We start from the raw sequence: 20155 nt of genomic DNA on the forward strand, positions 1-20155 counted from the left end.
TAAATTCAATAATAAATGAAAACAATAGCTAAGGAGAGAAGCTCTTTGCTGGCTAACTGCACCAGGCGGATGCAATCAGATCGCCCCCCACAAGAAAAGGAAAAGAATATTGTTAGCTTATTCTTTGCTGAGAAAAGACCCCCTTACAATAGAAGGCTAGTATCCTCCCAGGACCACTTAAAAACATCAAGAAAATCACAGGGCGCTCGCGAGCAGCCCAACCAGAAACACCCCGCCCCTAGGGGCGTAATTGGCCAGCGCATCTGGCTACTAACCAGCTGTTTAATATCCCTTCCAACTCAACAAATTCTTTATTATTTCTGTACGCTCTGCAGTAGCGGCGGTGGGCCTCGTTCGCTCTCGCGATACTTGGGTTCCTTTATTCCCGCCGCCACATTCCGCCCCCCCCCCACGCCCCGTCGGCGAGCCGAGGCAGCTCTCTCTCTCTCTCTCTCTCTCTCTCTCTCTCTCTCTCTCTCTCTCTCTCGGGCCGCGTCCCCTCGCGCCTGAGCTATCGCGAGAAGCGGTTGCCTTGGCTCCCCGTAGCTATAGCAGTAGTGACACAGCGGCCCGAAGGGCGAGGGGGGCGGGGCGGGGAAGGAGGCGAAGCCGCCGAGGAGGCGAGGCGAGGCGATGCTCTTCGCGAGAGACGCTCCTGAGGGGGAACGGGCAGGGTTGGCCGGCGGTGAGTAGGCATAAGTTGGTAGACCCCGTTGAAACTCCTCGGAGCGGGTGAGGGCCTCGCTTCAAGCTGGGCCGGGTCCTGAGCCCGCCTCGAAGCCGGGGAGCCCAGAGACCTCGGGGGGGGGGCGGGGAGTAAGGCGGCGGGCGACCCTGACTTTGAGGAGGGTTTTTTTTTTGGGGGGGCGGGATAAGCTCCCCCCTCCAATCCCCTCGAAATATGGGCCCCTCCATTTTCATTCACATTTTTGGGGGGCATTGTTCCCACCCCCGCCGTTTCAGGGCACACGCCCCCCGTCTCCCCCCAATATCGTGTAAATGCTCAGCTAGACTCTTAATCCCACCCCCACCCCCCAATCCCGGTGCGGGCGCCTTTTTGTTGTTGCTTTGTCACGCTACAGGTGTTAAATGGGCACGGCATAGCTGGAGAATGCAGTTGTCACACACAGACACATACCCGCACCCCGAAACTGCAACAAAACACATCCTGTTGAATAATCTTAAGGACTCGGATTCATCAGATGCAGAAAAGTGTTATCCTCATTTTGTCAGGCATGTTCATATGGGTTCCGGCAAAACATTGGCTCTGTTGGTATGGGCTATTTCGTTATCCTTGTTGGTATAAATTTGGGCTTTAGCAGGCCAGCTACTGCTACTCAACATTTTAAGGCCTCCTGCTGCCTGGACTTAACTTTTTAAAATACCTCCCACAATTGTATATGTGTGTGTGTGTGTGTGTGTGTGTGTGTGTGTTATCTGGCAAGAAAAGATCTTTGTGGCATCTGAAAGCCTACTGCGGTCCACAATGCTTATGCGACAATAAACCTGTTTTTAAGATTCCATAGATCTCTTTTGCTCCATTCTGAAGGATCATGCTTCTTTCATTGTTCCCTGCTTCACGTTATGCATTACTAGAAATTCCTGGTAACCTTTAGGAATCTTATACTTTGAAAACCGTGGATTAAGGCTGAAATTCACTTCACTTTCTGCATCTTTCTAATAACAGAAGGCAGGGGTATTTTGAAATAAAGGCTGTTCATCATACTGCATGGCATTGGCTTTCAAACTATTGTGCAGATTGTTGAGTTATTTACAAGTTTATCAGGGTTTTCTCAATGGGAAAATGAATAATGGCAACCAGGGTTCCTTAAGTTTCTGCAAAGCAGGCTCCAGTCTTTTCCTGCAAGTAGATCCACTGCCAGTGGGCTACAGAAGGTGGGAAGGTTTTGCTCTTCCATGCAATGAAATCTTACCTCCCTCATGATTTGCAGCTGCAAGAGAGTATCATGTACAGTATTCTCTATTCAGAAAGAGCAATGATGAACACCTTGTTTCTGTGTGTGTGCACTCTGAAATGTGTTGTGCAACTCCAGGATCTTTTGGATGAGTTTGATCTCAGGTCTGATTTAAGTTATAAAATTTCATTCCCCTGACAAGGGGACCCAGTTTATTTCCCCAGACCTCTCAGTGGGTTTTCATACCATCAACTGTGGTAGCTTTTTGATTCATTGTATGGGTTAGGGACACTGTTTTACAGCGGTTCCTTTCACACTTAAAAAACTGTAGTTTAAATACATTATTGTCTTACAATATGTTATATAAACAGCTCAAAGAAAGCCACCCTAGCATATAAAATAGCTGCATTTCTTGTTACTGTGTAGTCACATCTACATACACGTGCAAAGAAACACGATGCCTCTAGTATCCCTTTTCGAGATTAAACTTGCAGAAATTCTCTCACTGTAGTCCTAGGCACACTTATCTGGAAACAAGTCCAACTGAACATAGTGACATAGTGGGGCTGACTACTGCTTTTTATTAGTACAGTGGTACCTCAGGTTACATACGCTTCAGGTTACAGACTCTGCTAACCCAGAAATATTACCTCGGGTTAAGAACTTTGCTTCAGGGTGAGAACAGAAATGGTGCAACGGTGGCACAGCGGCAGCAGGAGGCCCCATTAGCTAAAGTGGTGCTTCACGTTAAGAACAGTTTCAGGTTAAGAACAGACCTCCAGAACGAATTAAGTTCTTAACCAGAAGTACCACTGTACTGGTTGGGTGGTTTTTGAAGGGACGCTGGAGAAACATTTTTTTTGAAGGGTTGTGGGAAATCAGGTACTGTATTTATCAGGGTGTAATTCATTTTAAATCCATCTTAAACTATAACTAGTATTTCAAGTTGAGCATTTTCTGAAGGCATTATTGACAAATTACAGTATCTTGAATTCAGAATTTAAAAATTAAAGAAGTCTACCTGTATTTATTAGTACAGTACCAACTAGCTGCCTCTGTCCTCATCTGACATGTTGCTTAGCACACCCATGCAAACTAGCTACAGTATAGGCATGAATGGAATCTCGTATTCAATAATATCCTTGACACATAGGGAAAAAATTCCATTAGTTTTGGGTGACCTCATAGTCTCACTAGATATGCACCAATTAAATCAGTATATCTTCTCTGTAATGTAAGTAATATATAATATCACATCTAAAATACTGTAAATATTTATGCAGTGCAATTTGATGTGGTTCATTAGAGGCCCATGAAGAGCAGGGGGCAGCTGGTCGCACTTGTCTTGGGCCTTGGTGGGCTAAGCTGGCCAGGGGCCCTCACCAAGGGCCTACTGGACTTATGCTATCATGCAAAGAACATCCTGAGCCTCCCAGCTGACTGGGGACTCTTGCTTCAGTCAAGCTCTGCATGGGCCTGGTTCATAATGCCTGTCCATGGACTGAAGCATAGTTTGAATGTTTAGAGATCTTTGCCATTGTAATTTAGGAGTAGATTCTATTTTGCCAGTTTCCATCAAACATCATACACCTTGTATAAAAAGTCTTTTTGGTCAGGAGAGGTCCCCATGAAAACTTCAGAAAGTTAGATTCCTTCTGTGTATAAAAACAACAGCCATCTTCCATTGAATGCAGCTTCAAATTTCATGAATTTAAACAGGGGAAATGGTACATTAGACAACTTTTGTATTATTTAGCCAAAGAGAAAATGTTCCCCTGAGCTGTATTTTATTCTTAGTTAAAATGTACTGATTGCCTTTATACAATAAAAAGCATGCAGAGGGTGAGCAATTTAGTCTCATCTGTTCCAACTATCTACAGAAACCTATCCTCTTTTTTTAAAAATACTTGCTAGGATAGCAGCTCAATCGTATCTCTTAATATTCAATAAGGACAGGACTTCTGCCAGGCTTGAGAGAGGTCTGGGTAAAGAGTCCTCTGCTCCCTGGAAAATGAAGATGATGGTAGATGATGAGTTTTGCCAAGTTCTTCGCTTCTCTTAGTGCTGGGCTGAGCACCATCATCCACTGCTGCTGTGAGCCACCACTGTCCAGTGCTGCCTGCCTCACTGTCTGTCTCCCATAGGGTTGCCAGGACTGTGATGGAGCAGACTGTGATGATGGGAAGAGAAACTTCACAGCAACTTCTACCTTGGTTTTCCCAGAATGCCCGTGGGCACATGTGGGAGAGTATCTTTGTAACAGAGTTAAAAGGAAAGAGAAATCTGGGGCACACATAAAATGGCATGTAAGAGACAAGTGACAAATAAGATCAAGATACAGAATTTAGAAGGAAGTTAAATGACTCGCGTGTGAAGAGTTTTGATTTACCAGTGTCAAAACATTTTCATAAAGCTGCTGAATAAACTGTTAGACAGTAAAACGTCATTCTTCAGTACAGTACAGTCCTAGAATGAAAGGAGCTCTGATGTAGGCGGATTCAGCTCTGCCTGAGATTATGTCTGCTCCCTCCCACAGGTTCAACAAAGGAAGAGGTGTTGTGGCACCCTGTTGTATTACAAGTTATGTTGCTTTCACACCAGCTTTTTTTCCTGGAATGTTTCCTAATACCAGCTGGAGTTGCTGAATCAGGTTCCTCTTTTGAGTTTGGCTGCAGGAAAGCGAGTTGCTTTTCCTCAGCAATGTTTTCCCAAGACACTGTTTTCTGAGGAAGGACAGCAGGACAGCTTCAACTGCTGTATCACAAAGTGGGCTCCACTCTTCTTGCAAGTCAGACCATTTCCATGGGGCTGGAGAAGGTGGGAGGGTTTTGCTCTTCCTTACAATGAAGCCGCCTCCTTTGTGACAGATTCCCCATCAGCTTGCTGTGAGATGGAGCATGTTAGAACCCTTTCTTATCAGCCCATTTGCTAGTTAATTCCTGTGCTCTGTTTGCAGGTGTGAAATCCGTGCATGCATGCAACCAACAGGACAGGAAGTCATAAGGATAAGCAGGGGCAATCTTGAGAAAGATTGTTGCTTCCCCATCCTTCTTGGAAGTTAACCAGTGGGCACACACAAGTAGGAACAGTGTACTAATGACAGCACTACCATATCATCCAACCCTGTACAGTTTTTCTGGTATACAGGAGAAATCATGTAGGTGAATTATTAATTACTGTGCTCCACTGAACAGCCAACTGTTGTCTTGGAACCTGACTTTGCCATTTACTATGTGTAAGCATGCACCTGACATAAAAAGCTACATCAATTTGTATTGGCACAAAAGTGGCCTAATTCGTGTAATCAGAGGTTATACACATCAGGGATGTAAAGAGCTTTTTAAGTGGACAAGAGTTGTTGTTTTTCTTTCAGTCTTCATGGATACTAGGGACTCAAATCCGTTAACACAGTGGGACTTTTTTCTGAACAAATATGCATAGGATTGTGCTGCATGACTGACAATGGATCACAAATAACTAGGTATGGTTGAGCAGGCAGGCTTATTCTTTTTTGAAAGCCTGTTGTATCCGTTTAAAAGGAGGAAAATCAACATGTTCTTACATACTTGAAATCCAGGATGTGATTAATGAGGGAATAAGAAGACTGCTTGTTAGGGGGGGAAACTGTGGCTTCTGTGTTAACAGCAGCTGAGGATGCTTTCTGCTGGAATATAATTTTGAATAGCTGCATTAAAGCTTGTTTCTTAGTTATTTCAGTGCAGCAGGATTAATTACTAAAACTAAAGTCTGAATACTATTTTGGAAGACTTTAAGTTTGCAACTAAAAATGTTATTCAGGAGATGCAGTGATGATAGCTCTGTAGTACTGTATTCTTGCTGGGCTGATAATGAGTTCTTTAACAGGGCTACATATTCTGCCTGCCCAAGACAGTCTGTTTTGCTAGTAGATAATGTATTCTTCACTGTAGCAGAATTACATGAACATAAAATCTGGATGCTGGTTTTAATTGGCCTAATCATATGGAGTATGTTGTTGTATTAGGGAAGAACATGTGTCTGATGCCCACCTATGCAGCCCTAGTTTTGGGAAGTTTTGAAAATGCCATCAATATTCAAACTACTCAGTAACAGGAAAAATACTCTTAAGTACTGTAATATCATACTGATAATGAATACTCTTGGATCACTTATGTAACTGTAATAGAAACTAAACATTATTTCCCCTTTACAGCATAATTCCCTGCAAACGCACAAAAGGGAGGGCACTTTCTCTTTTAGAATACAGCTACATGGTTCTTTTGTTAAAGGTTTTAGTCTCCTGTTCTGAAGAATGATTATGGCTGCTGTTCTGTAACCAAGGATTAGAGTCCTAAAAATAAACCAAAACAAAGCTCTTAAAATTTTGCAGGTACTACACTCCTTTTGTTGGATCAGTAAATCAGTGAAAAGAGAATTGCTATGGGCATCATGGGTATAATAAAGTGATTGCTTTCAGTATTGTTAGTACAGAAAATGTATGCATAATTAAATTTTTAGATTTTAATTTTTTTACTTTATGTGTCTTCAAAAGATCAGATAGGCAGGGCTTTTTTTTTTAGCAGGAACTCGGGGAAACTCAGTTCCGGCACTTCTCAGGTGGATGCCGTTTTAAGAGAACGAGGGAGACATTCATGGTGAGTTCCGGCACCACTTTTTATAGAAAAATAGCACTGGAGATAGGTAATAACAGTTTGTCTCCAGAATCTTCTGATTATCCCCTAAAATTAAACGCTCATGCAAATAAGATTTCTCGCCTTGTTTCTGAAACACTATAATATGATCCCTAGCATAAACCCTTGTAGCAAAGTCAAAACTGAATTAGGCAAACATACATTGTAGTATCAGAGTGGGAAGGGAGCTCAGAAGTCATGTGGTCTATTTCCTACCCTGACAATGTAGTAAATGTGCTCCTGCAGCATCCTTGAAAGGTGGCCATCCAGCCTTTGCTTAAAAATGTCTAACAAAGGAAAGTCCACCATATTCCAATACACTACAGCATATTTCCTTTCTGATCAAACAACAAGGGTGCCAACTTGAATAAAATGTTCAAGGAGGGGCAGGTAAGCCCCACCCTCATAATCGATCACATGATGTGGTGCATGCACACCGTTTGAAGGGCAATGACCATCAACTTTGGGGGCCCCCTCAAATATTTTAGGGGGGCAAAGGGATCTTGGCCCCTAGGAGTTGGCTCCTATGTCAAACGGCTTGTACAATAAGGAAGTTCTTCTTAATGTTTAGTCTAAATAACTTTCCTCCTTGTATCAGGAGCCGTTTCTGTTATTCATCAGGAAAGCTTGCGCAGATGAAAGGGATAAAATGAACAAATTGATTTGCTTTTAAACATATAGATAGATAGATAGATAGATAGATAGATAGTAAGTACAGTTAGTTTAAGCAAGAAGTATGCCACTTATTGGTGCCTGAATTATTTAGTTTAGATGGAAAACAGTTTGACAGAAACAGTAATTCAATAAGCCGATTCATGAAGCCAGTGTGTAACCCCCCCTTCATTACTTCCATCAAAGTTCAAGTAAGGCAAAGGTCAGACCAGTTAATACAGTTGAAACCGAGAATTCTAATGCTCACTCAGAAACAAGATCAGCACACTCAGATGAGAGTGAAAAGTGTAGAGTTGTTCAGGTACATACTTCAGGTTCTCCTTTTAGCTGTTGGTACAATCTTATCCATTAGGCTCTTCGGACTGTCAAGCAATGCTTCACAGAAAGCCAGGAATCTGAGTCAATATTGTTGTGCTGTGCTTCCTTTTGTGATGTCCTAGGTGCATGTGCTGATAACCATGCTTGGTGTGATTGCTGAGATGCTACCACAGCTAAGATTGAGGTTTTTGTCTAGGAAAACTAGGAAACTCCTCCCTCTGTCTGTGCCTTGTTAAGGAGCTATGGTGTTACTTGGACCTGCATGTGGTTGGTGAAGACAACCAAAAGAGCATACTTCTCCCTCTGCATTCGCCATGTCCTCAAGTCAGTTTCTGAACACCTCTATTGTCCTTACTCTAGAAGTGAAGTGGTGTACATCTTTTCAGTTGTGGCACTGCAACTCTGAGAGAGGTCCAACTCGTCTCCTCTAGGTGAGCAGTGAAATCTTGATTATTTAGCAAGGCTTGTGTGATGAGTTGATACTGCTTGACTGGTCGATTTAGATGTAGTTTTAAGCGTAGATTTCTGTGTAGCAATCTCTCTGTTGCTTCTCCCTGACTTTGTAGATTATTATGGCTTATTGTTGTTTTAATCTTGTATAAACTTTGTTGGTAGTGGAGGTCCTTGAATCCTAAATTTGTTGTATTAAATGGTCAAATAACTAAATAATGAACTGCTGTTGGTTGTGTTAGGATATTTCCGTTCCACCTTAAAAGGGAGCAGGATGTTTGTGTCACAGCCTGCGTATTTCCTGTTTGCAGGATGTTTATGTTTGCTATTGCTTTCGTTTCTCTCTCTCTGTCGGAGACACTGACGCAGACAGTCATGTCTTTCTCTGTTCTGATCAACGCTGAATAAAGCTTGTAAATAATGCTCTCCTGAGTGTGACTTCTGCTGTCAATTATCTGCTGATAAGAGTGTGCATGAGCTCTGGAATGTGGCAAGATATTTTCTAGAAACTCATGTCGCTAATCGATGATACTGCGTGCCTACGAGAGGTCGATGGATCGTCCGGCACACGGCTTGGGCCATGATGGACTTTATCTCCCAGGCAGTATCCCAACAGGTTGATCATGTATGTGGGGCTGTCTCATCTTGGTTATGGCCTGGGTGAGCAAAGTATATATAAGGAAATAGTCTCAATGCATATGGTGCATTAATTTTGCCAAAACTAACATTGCTAGGTTTCATCATGTGGACGGTAGCCTCAAATGTTCTATGTGCTGCTTTTAATTTCCATGAAAGAAATATGGGAAATAAATGTAATAATTATGAAAACAAATTCCCATTCCCTCCTCTGTTCCCATTACATTTTTGTATTACTTGAGAATGATAGCATACCTCACACAATCCATTGGATCTTTGATTATATTTTGTCGGGGGGGGGGGGAGAGTTCTGTCGAACTTGAAAGCACCCAATTTTCCCAGCAAAAGTAATGGCTATGATGACACCATTAGCAACGAAAATCTTGATAGTCTCCATAGCTTCTGTTGAGACTACCAATTAATTTCTCACAGCTGTTGAACAATCTTTTTTTTTGAACTATGAGCTATCTTAAGTTAAACCAGTGCCTTGCCGTTGAAAAGTAGTGTATCCTGTTACCAATCCCTTGAGCCACCCAGATGCCTCTTTATCCCAAATCTTACTTGATCTCTGCTCCAGACTCTACCATGTCCATTTAACAACACATTAAGACTGCCTGCTCTGGATGTGAGTAAACGGTTGGTTAAATATAGAAACAGTTTCTTATTTAGTGAAGATTTCCATGACAAATCCTTGTGGATCACCATATAAACACAACCATATGGCCAAGTCCAGTATTATCTTAAAACGATTAGCTTGGAGTTTAATACTGTCATTAACTGAAAAATACACACATCATTTTATTTGTATTCCACCTTTCCATAGTTCTAACCATGCTCAAGGCAGCTTACAACATGAAGACAATTGCATAATTACAAACATAACCAAAAGGAGCCTTAAATAATAAATAAAACATCAAAAAGTACATAACGAAATGGAACAATTTCGACATAAATCATAAGGACGAAAATAAAGATACAAATGATTAATATCAATACCAGCATCAACCCTCAAGCGAGCCCCCCTAAACAGTATTCCAGGCCAAGATTGAATTCACAGCTTTTGCGACTGGCTTGTGTCAAGCTATTGATAATGATATGTAAAAAAAGTTGCCGTAAGCATAAATAAAAGAACATTATCACACATTCATTAATTTCTTGATCTCATGAGATCTTATTGATTGTTGTTTTATTTAGTGTTCATTGATGATGTTTAATGGAACCTAACTGGAGCTTTTTTGTTTTTGTTTTTTTTAAAAAGCGCTATGAAATGCTCCATGTTTCTGTTGCTGTCAGCTGACTAGAGCCAAGGCCCTTTGTTTTTCCATTGTTTTTTCTACCAAGTGGGATGTTGATGGAATTGATTGAAATGTATTGAAGTGTTTAGTGCTGATTGTGGTTGGGAAGTCAGCTCTGAAAGGAAACTCATTGTTCTGAATGATGTGTCCTGCGGTTTAATATTTAGCTGTCAAAATAAAGATTTCTCTCCAGGGCCAAGCTAAAAAAAATAAAAAGTAGAATTGCTAATTTAGCATATGCTTACAGGGCATAGTAATAAAGAGGAACAGCAATGATTTATTTTGTCCTCTTTCGATGTATTTTAGAATAAATATTTGCTTTTGTAAAATTGCCCGGGGGGGGGGGAGGAAAGCCCCCAACAATGCTATAATTCTCTCACAAATTAATTTCCACCCTTTGCAGAGGCGCTAGCCACAGTACCAGTATTTGGTACTGGTGGTGAGGGCTGAAAGTATCCCAGATACATGGTTTCCCTTGTACCAAAACCATTATTTGTGTTTTTACCTCATTGCCTTGATATTATTTCCCCATCCATGTTTAGAGAGAGCTTATAAAAATAATGGACGTGGGTGGCGCTGTGGGTTAAACCACAGAGCCTAGGACTTGCCGATCAGAAGGCCGGAGGTTCGAATCCCCACGACGGGGGTGAGCTCCCATTGCTCGGTCCCAGCTCCTGCCAACCTAGCAGTTCAAAGCACGTCAAAGTGCAAGTATTTAAATAGGTACTGCTCCGGCGGGAAGGTAAACGGTGTTTCCGTGCACTGCTCAGGTTTGCCAGAAGCGGCTTAGTCATGCTGGCCACATGACCCAGAAGCTGTACACCGGCTCCCTCGGCCAATAAAGCGAGATGAGTGCCGCAACCCCAGAGTCGGTCACGACTGGACCTAACAGTCAGGGGTCCCCCTATAAAAATAAATATGATGACATTCAAATAGAAGCAGCCTTACAATTGTGTGTGTCTGGTTTTGGGATGTCAAACTGGAAGCTATTGCTGAGAGGTAGGTTGTAGAATTTTCCTTATCATGGAAATGTTTGTGAAGGTCAGATTACACAAGGTTCTTGCGTGTGGGTGCTTTGGGGAGGTGGGTACCTAGATCAGTATTACCTCAGTGTTGTCTGCTCACAAGTTCTTACAGGTTCCTTATCTTGAAGCAGCAGGTCAGCACCTGCTGGGAGATCTTTTGTTGAATAGTCTTGACTGTCTTTTTCCCTCCCAAAGAGCTAAAGTCTTTTACTATTATTGGGAAATTTATTTCTAGATAAGTGTCAGTCAAGAAATTCTGCTGGAAGGGTGGGGGGACTCCTTTGCTTAGTGTAAGATTGGGTTTAGCAAAACTTGATGGATTTGGCTGCCAAGAAATCGGCAGCTATTTAACTGAGTCTTGCTATGCAACTTTAAAGATTTGCTGTGGCTGTGCTGAATCAAGTTCAATAGCTCAATGTGCAAAATAATGGCAATATTGTTCCATTCATATCAGTAAAGCAAGAGCTGAGAACTTGTGTACTACCAAATTGCTGTTTATTTCAACATCTGACTTGTGTAGTCAAAACAAAATTTCAGAATAGAACATTATGCTGGTAAAGAAAGTCAATTGATAGATGAAGTTTTAAGGATTAAGATGAAAGTCTGTGTTCAGAATCAAAGTTATGACAAAATAGTTTTGCTTAACTGGTTTAGTGATCTCAGCCCAAAGCATCCAGTCAGTTCAGAATTTAATGTCTGCATATCTGTCAGCATATGGATAACTTGCTCCAAAAACAAATTGGCTCAATTCTCCTAATCTAACATCTGCAATGCTCTGACTTACTAAATTCATTTTGACATGGGGGGCAGGGAAGACTATTGGAAAACTGTGACAAGGACCTCAAGTGTATTTGAGAGAATGGAACTAATCAAATTTTCTTTTTCATGTTTGTTTTTCACTTGCTTTATTATTGTGCTGAAGAGAATATGGCATAACATTAAACTGTTGTACGTTATGAGTGTTTGAGAAAAAGTTGGCCATGTCTAAGTGTATTGCTCCTTATATTATGTAGATGTCCATTGTGTACATCCTGGAGGCCTAAGTGGGAGGAGATACAAATTAGGAAAATACAGTGGTACCTCGGGTTAAGTACTTAATTCGTTCCGGAGGTCTGTACTTAACCTGAAACTGTTCTTAACGTGAAGCACCACTTTAGCTAATGGGGCCTCCTGTTGCTGCTGCGCCACTGGAGCACGATTTCTGTTCTCATCCTGAAGCAAAGTTCTTAACCTGAGGTACTATTTCTAGGTTAGCGGAGTCTGTAACCTGAAGTGTATGTAACCTGAAGCGTATGTAAACCGAGGTACCACTGTACGTGGATCGAAGAGGCTTCCTACCCTTGCAGAAAACAAACAAACAGAAGGTTGGCATAACAGAAGAAACAGAAGAAAACCCTATACAGTGGTACCCTGCAAGATGAATGCTTCGCAAGACGGAAAACTCGCTAGACGAAAGAGTTTTCTGTTTTGGAGGTGCTTCGCAAAACGAATTTCCTATGGGCTTGCTTCGCAAGAGGACAATGTCTTGCGAGTTCCTGATGTTTTTTTCCTCTCCCCCTTTCTTCCTAAGCCGCTAAGCTGCTTATCAGCTGATCCGATCAGCAGATAAGCCGCTAGTAGCGCTAATCCGCTAATCCTTCAATGGGCTTGCTTCGCAAGATGAAAAAACGGCTAGACGAAGAGAATCACAGAACAGATTATTTTCGTCTTGCGAGGCACCACTGTAAATGTCCCAGCTGAGTGGGAATTTGAACTTGGGTTTCCCTCCTCTTAGTCTAGCCCTCTAACCACAAGTTTCCATTGCCTCCTTTTAAATGATTTTATGTAGGAATGTGTGTGAGAGAGTTGAACAATAAAGCAGATAGTGTATAGGAGAACTACCAACTACCCAGGGCAAATGTTTTCTTTCATCTGGAGAAAGCTCACTGCCATCATCCAATAACTTTTTTATCCAAAACTTTCATCCAAATCTTTACAAAAAATCCTATGTGTATTCTTCAGTGGCAAAAATTGAAGTGAAATCACTGGGACCTCCTCTTTAAGAGATGCATTTTGATGACAATCATGAAAATACAGCCACCTTCTAATTTTGTGTGTGTCATTATGTGACAGAGAATTCTTGTCACTTCTCAGTAGTGCATATTTGTAGAGTCAAGTCTTATGATTAGCTACTGTTTGAAGAGATACAAAAGAAGCAAAACTTGTAACATTTTAGATGTAAAAGGAATTAGCCTGTTATTGCTGTGTTGTGTTTGGAGTATTTAACATGCAGGTTGAAGATACAGTGGTGCCCCGCAAGACGAATGCCTCGCAAGATGGAAAACTCGCTAGACGAAAGAGTTTTCCGTTTTAGAGGTGCTTCGCAAAACGAATCTCCTATGGGCTTGCTTCGCAAGACGAAAAGGTTTTGCGAGTTCCTGCGGTTCCCCCCTCCCCCTTTTTTCTAAGCCGCTAAGCCGCTTATCAGCTGATCCGATAAGCTGATAAGCGGCTAATAGCGCTAATAGCGCTAATCCTCTAATCCGTCAATGGGCTTGCTTCGCAAGACAAAAAAAACGCTAGACGAAGAGAATCACAGAACGGATTCTTTTAGTCTTGCAAGGCACCACTGTACCTGCTTCCTTCCTGCTGCCATAGAATATATCAGTAGGAGAGCACATGGGTAACCTTTGCTATCTGGGTAAGGGAAGCCATGTGCATTCCCTCAGCTTAACAAGGCCCCCAGTGAATGTTTTAAAGGACAATGTTTGCTCTGTCATTTTGGTGAAAAGAGTGAGGCTTTACCTTCACTGCCAAAAGTAATCTGGTGGGGAGGGGTGGAATTGTGATTTAAAAAGAAAAAGGGCCTCTTTCTGCCTGAGACCAGTTCATCTCTCTGCTCAGCAACAATTGTTCCTAGGACAAAAGGGTACTAAGATCACTCTTGGCTACTGAAATGGAGCCAGCCTCTAAGGGTGGGTACATTGCAGAGGGGAAGGAAAGGAGGGATACCACAATTTTAAAAAAATCAATTTACAATGACCCCATAGTTTGGACAATAAATACTACGAGAACCAAAACTCCCCTTTTCTTTCCTTCTCCTGACAATTCTTTGCTGGTGTGTGTGTATAATATGCCTGCCACTTTTTTATGCAAAACCTGTTGGGATATTGTCTGTAAAAGTTTGCTTTAACTTGGGCAGCAGATCTTCCCACAGATTTCCTTAGCATATTCTAAAACTTTTAATGAGGAAGACTAGGCCTTCAGGCACAGAGGAACAAGCATGGTTTGGATTTCAAATTGCTTTGTCAACTAAATAGTAGAGCAAGGATAACTAACATGAGGAGCCATTGTTAGGGATAATGGGGTTTCAGTCCTGCCCTGTTTTCTTCCCAACCCTATACTGCATATAACACCAGTGTCTCACAACAAATTTAACTGAAGAACCTGAAGAAAGAGACAATGGATGTGTTTTTGAAAATGAGGGGAATTTATTGTTTTATTTTAAAAAAGAAAAGGAGTGTGCAGCAGCCCCCAGTATTTAAAGAGCCCCAACCCCATTACATCATTAGAACCAGAACATAAACTGGAAAAGAGGAAAAATTTCAATGTTTGGTCCAGATCCTAGGTGCTGCACCCTCACTAAAGGAGACTGTATGGCTGATTCACGAAATGATTGTAGGATGATGTGTGTACCTGAGCTTATGGCCTCAAATTCACTTTATCTTATATGCTGCCTTATTGCAAAAATGACGACTGGACTACTAATCCTAAACGGAATAGTTGCCCAACCACCCCCTCCAGAACCCACCGCTCTCAACTGACTGTCAACTGCCTCGCATTCAAACTCCCTTTCAAATCCTCATCTAATTGTCACTCACCACCAGAATTCCACAATCTCTCTTTCCCTCTCCCTCCTTAACATTCCCATAATAATTCTGATACAATTACCTTAATAACCTTATTACATTCAATATTTTATACACGATGCTGCCTATAACCATACTGTTTGGAGCACTTGAGCTTCCCATTCCTGATTCCTAGAAATGGGGGAGCAAACTGTAGGTTCTCCATCCCTGTTCTAAAAACCAGATGTCTCCCCCCAAATGATCCTGGGAATTGTAGTTTGTTAGGGGTTTGGGGGATTGTAGGTCTGTGAGAGGGAAGCCACAATGGCACGAATCATTTCGGGGGAAGTCATGTGCTTTAAAGGCGCATTGGATGCAATGAAGGAATCTCAGCTAGGTGATCCATGGCTGATCGCCATCCAAGCACTGCTTAAAAACCTCCAAGGAAGGAGAGTCACTGCTTCAGGCCCTAAGCGCCTCTGGAGCAGGAGAAAGCAAGCTTGCTCCATCCTCAATGTGACAGTCCTTTATATTTAGTTATTGAAAAGGCTGCATGGTGCGGATCTCATATCAGTGTTATGAGAGTGTAAGCAACACATTTCTCTCTCCCCTTTCTCCACACCATGCAGAATTGCAATGGTAACCAGAAGGCTGGAGTTTGGAGCCCAGCCAGGGCTGGCTGTGGGCAGGATCCTTGCTTTGCCGGGGGTTTGACTAGATGACCCTTGAGGTCCCTTCCACCTCTGCCATGCTATGATTATATCAAGCAGCTAAAGGAACAAAAAGATGCTTCTGAAACATTTGGGAATCATAGGCACATTCTCCCCACCAGTGGCTTCCAGCAAGAGCTTGCATCTTCCTTAGGAGAGAGGCAGTCCAGAACAAGGAGGGGAAGGCTCAGAGTTCAGGTAGGTGGAAATGCCAATTGAATGCTCTATACTATAGGAATGCTTCCTTCCCATGTCCCCCACCCTCATGTGCCAGACTGGTGCTAGCATGGCTGGGAGCCAGGTGCCTGCTCATTCCTCCATTTTCTTTGCAGTGGGGAGCCTTTCCCCAACATATACTTTGTTCTGACCAAATCCCTGAAGAGATGTGATGACCCTCAGGTACTGGGGCAGAGGGAAGGAAGGGGTCCTTATGAAACACATTTGGGGAGTCTGTGGCTTCCAGCAAGTCCTTTTCAGAAGCATTGCTCCCTCCAACAGGGGAGTCTGAGCATAGTCATCACAGCTAGTTGCCATTGATAGGCCTCTCCTCCATACAATTGTCCAGCGCTCTTTGAAAGCCATCCCATCCAAGAGGCTCTTGTGGTGCATCTGATTCTCCTGTGGTTCCTTGCTCCTGCAAGGAGATGACTTCGAAAGAGCTGTTCGACAGTGGAATTTGCTGCCAAGGAGTGTGGTGGAGTCTCCTACTTTGGAGGTCTTTAAGCAGAGGCTTGACAACCATATGTCAGGAGTGCTCTGATGGTGTTTCCTGCTTGGCAGGGGGTTGGACTCGATGGCCCTTGTGGTCTCTTCCAACTCTATGATTCTATGATTCTATGACTATGGTGAGATCCTTTGGTTAACATCTGTCTGGGCTGGAAAATATTAAAGAATCAGAGGACTGGTGAGCTTCCCTTGAAGCACAACTGATCAAAGGCAGGCAGATCTGTTAGCATCTTGATAAAGATGCTCAAACAGCAAAGGATGCTCTCATACCCCACAAGCACCTCAGAAAAAGCTCCCAGGATGATGGAGAAGAGAGCAGTTAAGTGGTTAGTGGGGCTCCAGGTTGCCGTTTCCGGATCCCACCACAGCCCTTCCAAGTTGCCCAAGAAATCAATGTCACAACAGTTTTTTCCTCGCACCTCCTCCCCATGACCCCTCGTGGGGCCTTCTCAGACATATGCTGTGTCTGAACCAGCAGATCCCACCAAACCAAGTATTTTGAGGACCCAGTCAGAAAAGGAGTGTGCACAGTCATACCAGAAATAAGCAAAATAACTAAACAGGTACTAGAAGTCACCCCAGAACTGACCCTACTGAACATCTTCCAAGATAACAATGCCCACTCGCACTAGAAAGAGCTCATAACCCACCGACAGCATACGATTCAATATGGCTAACGTAACCCGACAACCCTCCTCACCCATGCACAAACAAATCCCACTGCAGCCAGCCAAAGAAGAAGAAGAAGAGTTTGGATTTGATATCCCGCCTTTCACTCCCCTTCAGGAGTCTCAAAGCGGCTAACAATCTCCTTTCCCTTCCTCCCCCACAACAAACTCTCTGTGAGGTGAGTGGGGCTGAGAGACTTCAAAGAAGTGCGACTAGCCCAAGGTCACCCAGCAGCTGCATGTGGAAGAGCGGAGACGCGAACCCGGTTCCCCAGATTACGAGACTACCGCTCTTAACCACTACACCACACTGGCTCTCCCTCACTGGCCAAAGACGATCAGCCACACCCTAGGCCACCCCAACCCCTCTCACCACCAAGGAAACATAACAAGTGAATAGAAAGAGAACTTCCCCAAGTGACGCTGGCAGAAAACCCCCAAGCATACACTAAATAAAAGAACTTAAGCTTTGCCACCCCATCCCCTCTCTCCTGTCCCCACATCTGGAGCACCACATGTTAACTAACCCTGGATCAGGGGAATACTCCATTTCCCCCCTCCATTTTGCCTCCTCAATTTTGTTTTTTGTTTTTTTGGGTGGGGTGGGGGGGGAAGGGTAGAAACATGTGTCCAATCCCATATATATTAAAATCTTTCTCTGAGTGCCTGCACATCTGCGCAGCCATAGTTGCTAAGCCATAGTGTGGCAACCCAGCCCAATAATGTGCTTTATTAAGTTCTGGTGGATATTATTAGTGAGCATTTAGGAGTATTAAACAGGGATGTGGGTGGCACTGTGGTCTAAACCACCAAGCCTCTTGGGCTTGCTGATCAGAAGGTCGGCGGTTTGAATCCCCGTGGCGGAGTGAGCTCCCATTGCTCGGTTCCAGCTCCTGCCAACCTAGCAGTTTGAAAGCAAGTGCAAATAGATAAATACCGTATTTTTCGCTCTATAGGGTACACCTGACCATAGGGCGCACCTAGTTTTCAGAGGGGGAAATCAAGGAAAAAAATATGATCCCCCCCCCCCAGCTCTGGGAGCAGCGGACAGGCTGCACGCAGCCTGTGCACTTCTCCCAGACCACCTCCCTGCTATTGCGGGAGGTGGGGGAATTCCCCCATTTCCCGCAACAGCCCACAGGAGGGAGAAGGGACTGATTCGGTCAGACAGTCCCTTCTCCCTCCTTGGGGAAAAGCCCCCAAGAGTGGCGCGCTCTTTAAAGGCTGTGTGGCTCCTGCGGGCTTTTCTAGGAGGTGGGGGAATTCCCCCACCCCCCACAAAAGCCCACAGGAGCTGTGCACCCTTTAAAGAGCGCGCAGCTCCTGTGGGCTTTTTGACCGAGCTTGTGGGGCTGGCGGTGGGGGGAAGCGCTGCTTTTGCTACCACCAGCCTCAAAACCAGGTCGGGGAGCAGCGCAAAGGCGTCGTGTGCCTTCCCGCTGCCCCCCGAGCCTGTGGGGCTGGCAGTGGGGGGAAGCGCTGCTTTCCCCCACCGCCAGCCTCAAAGACCAGACTCTCCTGGCCTCAGTGAAAGCAGCGCGAAGCCTCCGGAGCGCAGGCATCGGAGGCTTCGCGTTGCTATCGCTGAAGCCAGGGAGCCTGCATTCGCTCCATAGGACGCACACACATTTCCCCTTAATTTTTGGAGGGGAAAAAGTGTGTCCTATAGAGTGAAAAATACAGTAGCTTCCTCTGGCAGGAAGGTAAACGGCGTTTCCGTGTGCTGCTCTGGTTTTGGTGTTCCGCTGCACCAGAAGTGGCTCAGTCATGCTGGCCACATGACCTGGAAAAACTGCGGACAAACGCCGGCTCCCTCGGCCTGTAAAGGGAGATGAGCACTGCAACCCCAGAGTCGTCTGCGACTGGATTTAACTGTCAGGGGTCCTTTACCTTTACTTTTTTAGGAATATTAAACACCCGTGTATGGTTGCTAGCAATTTTGAATGAAAGTAGCTTGTGTTCTTTATTACTAATCCATACCCTGCAACATTTCACAGATAAAGATTTGACACATGCATGTAACACCTCCCATATTATTAAATATGGTGGTTTAATATATTTAATATTACCCCTCTTTTCTGTGCAATAGCTTGTCCTGCACTGGTTTAAAATCTGATAAGAGTCTGTTTGGTTTTGGGGCTAAAATTATACTTGAAAAACAATGAATTTTCTCTTGGGTTCTTAAGAATCAAAAGGAGCTTCACCAACATATGCAGTTGCTGTCTGTGCACTGCATGGTGCTTTAGTGTTTCTGCGCACATGTCTACATGCATATAAAGAGACAAGATGCATCCACCACCCCAATTCTTGTGAGCCTGGGAAGAGAGCTAAATATGGAAAACTGACAGCAGCTCTGGCAACTCCCACTAATTTTTTTTTATCAAGATTTCCCCCAAAGGCAAATATAGAGACAGTGATTGTACAGGAAATATAGATAATCAGAGCATATGCTGAATAAGCATGTGCTGTGCAATAACAACACTCTTAGGCATTTATGGTGGGAACATAATTTCAAAAGTTACAGAATACAGAGCATCTTTAGGCATGGGGTCGAAATTAGGGATGTACCAAGCATGTCGATGGAATGTCTTTATACAATATAGTCACTTTTTTCAGATTCCTTCTCTTTAAAACAGGGATTAAAAATTCCTAACTCAATTACATGAACCCAGCCTTAGACCAACGAGTGTATTGATGGAGGTAAAGGCTTCCCCAACATGATGATTTCCAGATGTTGGACTACATCACTGCAACACCTCAAGAATGGCCTCTCTGCATATAAACCAACCTAGACTGTGCTCATAATTTGAGGCCCTTTGTGTGCCTCCTCCATGTGAGGTCCAGAGAGTGGCAGCATGAGACTGGGCCTTTGCTGCAGTGGCTCCCCGTTTGTGGAATTTTCTCCCCAGGAAGGTTCATCTGGTGCCTTATATATCTTTAGGCACCAGGCAGAAATATTCCTCTTCAACCAGGCCTTTGGCTGATTAATATTCTAAAGCTTTTTCAATGTATTTGTAGGAGGGGGGTTATTGTATTGTTGTTTCTGTTTTAGCTATTTATTTGTGCTTTTATCTCATGTGTTTATCTTATGAAATGCCCTGAGACCTTTTGATGAAGGGTGGTATATAAATCTAATAAAGAATATATCATCTCTAATCACTGCTGGCTGTGGCAGATGGGAGCTGAAATGGAACATTATCTGGAGGGCACTAGGGACTTGGTAGATTGTTAAAGAAAAAGTG

The 20155-nt window shown here is 43.5% G+C and overlaps 1 protein-coding gene across 5 annotated transcripts in view; it reads left to right on the forward strand.

Annotated features, from left to right (window-relative positions):
• The first annotated feature begins 533 nt into the window (after window positions 1–533).
• The window catches only part of USP54 (ubiquitin specific peptidase 54), a 105970-nt gene continuing 86348 nt past the window's right edge, over window positions 534–20155 (forward strand). For 2 of the 5 annotated variants that reach the window (XM_082223559.1, XM_082223560.1), the window contains exon 1: window positions 534–685. The gene's annotated coding sequence lies outside the window, so the exon portion shown is untranslated. The remainder of the gene's footprint in view (window positions 686–20155) is intronic. The other 3 variants (XM_082223555.1, XM_082223558.1, XM_082223556.1) reach the window with 2 other exon arrangements.

This window comes from Podarcis vaucheri, assembly GCF_965113315.1.
Source record: "Podarcis vaucheri genome assembly, chromosome: 5".
NCBI classification, from domain to species: Eukaryota; Metazoa; Chordata; class Lepidosauria; order Squamata; family Lacertidae; genus Podarcis; species Podarcis vaucheri.